Here is a 6,398-nt window from a genome sequence, read left to right on the forward strand (position 1 = left end):
TCTAGAAACCCCCAGGATAGAGTCACCATAAGTCGCAGATCACTTGGAGACACATCATAACAATTTCAAGGAAGCCTTGTTTGCAAAGTGAAAATACATAAAGAGAAAGATACAAGGGGAGGTAGACTACATATTAGGGTTGGCCTAAAATAGCCAAATTACAAGCCCTATCTAGTGTTTGAAAGAGGATGGAGCCCTCCATGTGGTATGATTCCCCTTCCTTTGGTAGTTGTTAAGATGTCTCCTTGAAGAGCAAAACCTTAACTTAAGAGTGTCCCAACTTAAGAGTGTTTGAGTTAAGAGACATCACTCAGCCTGGGTTTCACTTTGAGTTAAGAGCTAGTGCCAGAAGGAGCTCTAATGTGAGAGTGCAGAACTTTAGGGCTTCAAAGGAGCAGTCTCTGAGCCTTGTGCCTCCATACCTTGTATTCTTGTCTGCTTTGGGAGATTGCTGTCTGCTTTGCTCTTGTCCGCTTTGAGAAACTTTAGGTTAGTTGATTTTGTGTGGTTTTTATTCCTGATATGTTTGGAGCCCCGGTGGTGCAGTGGGTTAAAGCACTGAGCTGCTGAGCTGGTTGATCGAAAGGTCGCAGGTTCGATTCCGGGGAGCGGTGTGAGCTTCCGCTGACAGCTCCAGCTTCTTCCAACCTAGCAGTTCGAAAACATGCAAATGTGAGTAGATCAATAGGTACTGCTCAGGTGGGAAGGTAACAGCACTCCATGCAGTCATGCCAATCACATGACCTTGGAAGTGTCTATGGACAACGCTGGCTCTTTGGCTTAGAAATGGAGATGAGCACCACACTCCAGAGTCGGACACGACTGGACTTCATGTCAGGGGAAAACCTTTACATTTACCTTATGTTTGGCTTCATGAAGAGAGGGAGCAAGAGAGGGAGGGAGGCTTGAAGGAGTACAGCATGAAGAAAATGATGCTTCTGCCTCTTCACTTTGTGCTTTCTTGCCACAACTTTGTGCTTGTACCATTTTAAAGTTGATTTTTAATTGTTTCATGTGAATTTGCATTTATACATTATTTGTTATTTATAAAGCACATTTTCTTATTTAAAAACATGTAACTAAATGGGGGGAATCGGGGGGCCAGAACAGATTAATAGCATTTCAATGGGGAGATTCACTTTGAGATAAGAGTGTTTTGAATTAAGAATTCAATCACAGAACAGATTAAACTATTAAGTACCACTGTATCTTCCAAACCAAAGTAACCACCCAGAAGTAGTTCTGTGACCCATGTGTAGAAAGAAAAACAAGACTCCATGGTCCCTAACTTGAGTATGAGGGAAGTCTTATAGAAAAGGCAGATTCTGAGTAAAATGGCTGAAGTGACAAAGCATCCAAAAAACTCTATCCAGATGCTCTTTGTGACCATTAGATCTCCTTTACAACTGACTCTCAAGACAGAAACTACAAACTAGATGAATAATTATGTATGATGGTATCAGTTTACACTTGGTGATGTTTGCCAGGATACATGGTCAATGGTTGTTCTCTCACCTTCAGCTGGAGACAAAAAAGCTAACTGAAACTGAGTCATAGCCATCCTGAGTCCTTCTGTGGAGGTTGAGAAAGGACGGGATATAAAATCCCTAAATAAATAAATAAACTCAGATCAGCCATTAATTTTTCCATTACAGGGGAGATACTGCACTGTGCCGATGGTTCTACTCCCCACTAAGCACTAGATGCACTCAAAATTTGGGTTCAGTTGATTTTTTAAAAAACTTTCACACTACCCAAATTTAATCTCCAGTTTCATTTTAAAAAGACTGTCTTGTTTTGCCACACATCTGTTTTCATCCAACGCAGGAGTCAGTGTGCTTTTTTGAAATGCAATGAACAGATCTCTATAAATTTCAGAATATAATGTGGCACCTGTATTCCTTATTCATGCCACCCCAAAATAAGTTCTCTCAAGGGGTTTTCTAGGTCCTCCAGTATGATCATATGGTATTCTTCCAGTAGAAGTGGCTCATTTCAGTGGGTTTTTCTATCATCGGTAAGTCAATCAACATATCCCTGTAGATAGAAGGGTTGTACTGTACCATCCCAAACAAACTTTTGGCCACCCTTAATTATATTAGGGCTCCAGGGACATGACTCTCATGTGTTAATGCATCATTATATTTGTTTTCCTGACTAATGTGTTACTTAATTGCAAAAAATGAACTTGCTCATGTGGTCTTTTTCAATAAGATATGAGGCACCCTACACCACACAACCAAACATCTCAATTGACATCATATACATCCTATACAAATGACATATTTATTCATCTGACTAAGCTCTTTGGTTAGTTCAGGACACTTGGACTCATGATACTTGAATATGATTTCACTTTGTTCTTTTACTGGAAGAAACAAAATATTCAGCTTGGGACCCATGGAACTCATTTTCAAATGTCATATATTGATAGACTCTCTAACACAGATCTTCATCAAAGGTCAATCAACAGCAGACAAAATGGACAACTCTTGGACAAATTCTGCAAAGGTGCAAAAGCTACAGTGCAACTCAGAAGCAGCATATGCCATTTCCCATTCCTTGTTCTTTGTTCACACAACAGAAGCAGTTTCCATGAATAATTTTAACTTGGTGTTGTGACATTACGTATAAACAAGGGTGGGTCAAAAAGTTTTGCCTCCTGTGTCATAAAAATGTTATGAATGAACACATAACAGCAGAAGTTGCTACAGATCTTAGTCTGAACTATCCTCTACACACTGTTCAACATAGTCACCATCAATCTGTACACATTAGAACCATCATTTAACCCAGGCATCAAAACCATTTTGGAAAAATTCAGAGGTTTGCTTCGTGACCCATGATTTTAAAGCTGTTTGAACATCATTTTTGTCATTGAATCTGAAACCTTGTAGATTGTCTTTCAAAGGTCCAAACAGGTAAAAGACAGAAGGGGCCAAACCAGGGCTGTGGGGTGGGTGAGGCACTACTGACCAGTCCAAGCATGTAGCCGGGGGGGGGGGCTTGGGGGGCTTAACCCCCCCCCCCGAAATTCTCATGGTGGTCCGTGAGAAAGCCTTACTGGTACATTATTTAAACTGTTATGTTTATTCATATCATGATCTGATCAGCATGCTCAATATATCCCATATGTATGGGGGTATTGGGGTAACGATACAAAAGGTTTGCTAGGGTAGACCCTCTTTCACTCAGACTCAGCCCCCTCCCTTCCCAAAACAAAATCCTGGCTATGGGCCTGGACCAGTCCATTTTTGCAGTCGCCTGGGTTGAGAAAAATGACGCGTGGCTGTACATTATTGTGATGAAGCTTGATGGAACAAACATCTTTTAGTGGTCTCTTCTTTCTTCTTGCCTCCTTAAGTCAATTGCTTGGGAACCCATTTAACACACACTTTGTGATATCCCAAGTCAGCAGTGATTCCCTGGACAGAGCCATACGAGATGTTCAATACATCAGCAACATCCTGAACTGTAACATGTCCGTCTCCTCAAATCAATTCATCAGCATGTTCTTGATTTGCAGCTGTGACTAATGTTGTCAGCTGGCCACTTCTCAGTTTATCTGCAATTTCTATTTCTCAATTTTCAAACTTCTTCACCCAATGCCACACATTGCTGATGTCCATTACAGCATCCCCATAAACATTCTTCAAGTGATTATGGATTTCCTTAGCTGCACAACCTTCTTTTGCCAGAAATTCAATGATGACTCTTTCTTTTAGCTTTAGATTCATGGTTCTAGTCAGTCAATCTGAAAAAGAAAAGACTATATTAGTAGAGTAAGGTTACCTCCTTCATATTATGCATAGATAGTCCAGTAGCTGTGAAAGAAATAAGAGCGATTGAGGCATTTCTTTTTGATATATCACAATGTGAATTTCCATCTTTATTTATTTATTTATTTATTTATTTATTTACAGTATTTATATACCACTTTTCTCACCCCTAGGAGGACTCAAAGCTAGAACAGTAATTTAGGTTTCATATGTCCATCCCCATGTTCATATGTATGTCCAATTACTCGATATACATCCTATCCGGTATCAATGTGCCCACATAACCAAGATGTTTTCAAGGTTCTTGGAGTTATTAGTATCTCTGTGTGTCAATATTAAGTTAATGATTGAAATAAAATTGTTTTTCAGTGAAAGTACTTTTTTAACATTGAATAAACTACTTTCTGCTAGCTGTATTATACAGATGTCATGTTTTGTAGCTATGTACATTCTATATATGTTTGTTTAATTCTACTGCTACATGTATTTATTTCTTATAGCCTTTATTTATTTCTCTCAAATAAACATAACTGCCAATGTGATGTACAATAGGTAAAAACAATTTAAAGTAGAACATAAATAACTACAAACCAATTAAAATACTCTAGCTTCTCTTTAAAAAAATCTCTAAAAACAGTTTTTAAAAACCCTCCAAAATCAGAATTTAAAACAGCCAGAGCAGACTACTCACCAATTTATGCTGCTACCCTAACACCACATACGTGCAGCCCTCTTGATGTTCTTGACTGCAGCTGCCATCAGTCTCAGTTAGCATAAGAAATGCTGGGAGTTGCTGTTCATAATTTCCCAGGATTTTGAGAGGATTTGATTCCTACCTCTATTTTTTATGTGGAGTGGGACATATGGATTTTATACATTTTGGAGTTGGGATTTCCATAGCTATGAAATCACAAGGTGTGCTCCTACTGAAAAACATTGCATTATGCAAGAAGAAATGTCTGTTTGTAGAAACTGTTAGCAATTTCATATTTCAAAAAGACTGCTAGACAGCTACTAGTAATTTTTGAAGTGCTAAATGTGTGTGCCTCCCTATTAGTTTCATCAAAAAGATCCCAGGATAGAAGCAAAAGACTGAGAAGAAAAGAAGGAATGTGGCTAGATCTACTGCACATTCACAGCCCAGTTAGTGAGGGTGGCCATTTTTAGGCCATCCGCTCTTCAATTTAAATTCCCCTTTTCATAGGCCCCTTCTACACGGTCATATAATCCAGCTCAAAGCACACAATCTGGATTTTATATGGCAGTGTAGAAGGGGCCTTACTATGAGCTGTGAGGAGGGAAGGGCAATTAGCTTGCTGATTCTACCAGCTGTAGAAAAGAAAAAAACAATATGTGTGTCTGTGTGTTCTTCCTCCTGTGTTTGTTTTAGCCCCTTTGATGCAGTAAGGCTAAGTGATGTGTGACACATGTGTGAGACCCTGTCAAAGATTACACCTTTTAAAAAAGCCTGGAAGATATTTCTTTTCAATCAAGGCAGTTAACACATCCAGCAGAGAGTGATGAGACCCAAAAGGCTGTGTTGGTGACTATGTGTATCAATGAATCACCAATTACATAACTGTCTCATATCTAGAATTACATCTGCAGAAAACAGATGCTTTTAGTGAGGAGCATGAACATTTCAATGTCATAAAGAGTCTTGCAGACACATTTGTTGTAATATTGTTTTCTGTTTCTTTAAACAAAGCACACTGTTATGAACAGAGACTGTTCTATTGATGGGTTGTGTATACTGATGACTTTATGTCCCCTTCCACTCTCATCAGTTTGGCCACAGGATAAAGCAAAATATGGGAAACCAGGTGACTCTAGACTATAAATCTTCAGGAAACCATTTACTGTTCAAAGAATAGATCTCATTTGGAATATGTATAAAGTAATAATGAGTATGGGATTCAGCTGAGAATACCAGCAGGAAGGCAATTCAATTAGCATGAGCATCTGCTGATTTTCTGAAGTCTTATCTACTGGATGCAACGGTCCATGAATGGCCACCGTAAAACCTTATCTTCTTTGTAAAGGTGTGCACTTCAAATCTCCTGTCCAGACCTCATTACAGAACTGTAAGTTGCCAATCACTTTTGTTGATAATTCTGATTTGCAACCAATGGAAACAAAAACAAGTACCTCACTAGTCATTTTCAAATTCATCTTGAAACTGACCTTCCTCAGTGAGTTATGACGTTCTCAGTAGCCATAACTCACTTTCATAATAATCTCTTTAAAGTTCACTCAAGGAACTCATACATTCCAGACAAATAAGTAAATATGCAGAATTTCTTCATTCATGGCAGAAAGTAACAGTATCTGGGATCAATCACTGAGAAGTTTATCTGATATATAAATGGGAAGTTGAGTTTAGTTCCAGGATATCTGTAGATACCAAAATATGTCAAGTCTAATTATATACAATGGCATAAAAATAACATCCTTATATAAAATGGCAAAATATTGGAATTATGTTGGAGGAAGCATATTTTAAACAATGAATCCATGGGTGAAGAATCTGAGGGTATTAAGGGACAGCTGTATTCTCATGAAATATGTCTCTGCTAGTAACAGAACAGATAAGAGCTTCTCATCTGAGCAAACTCTACA

The sequence above is a fragment of the Anolis sagrei genome, chromosome 5, assembly GCF_037176765.1.
Source record: "Anolis sagrei isolate rAnoSag1 chromosome 5, rAnoSag1.mat, whole genome shotgun sequence".
Classification (NCBI taxonomy): Eukaryota; Metazoa; Chordata; class Lepidosauria; order Squamata; family Dactyloidae; genus Anolis; species Anolis sagrei.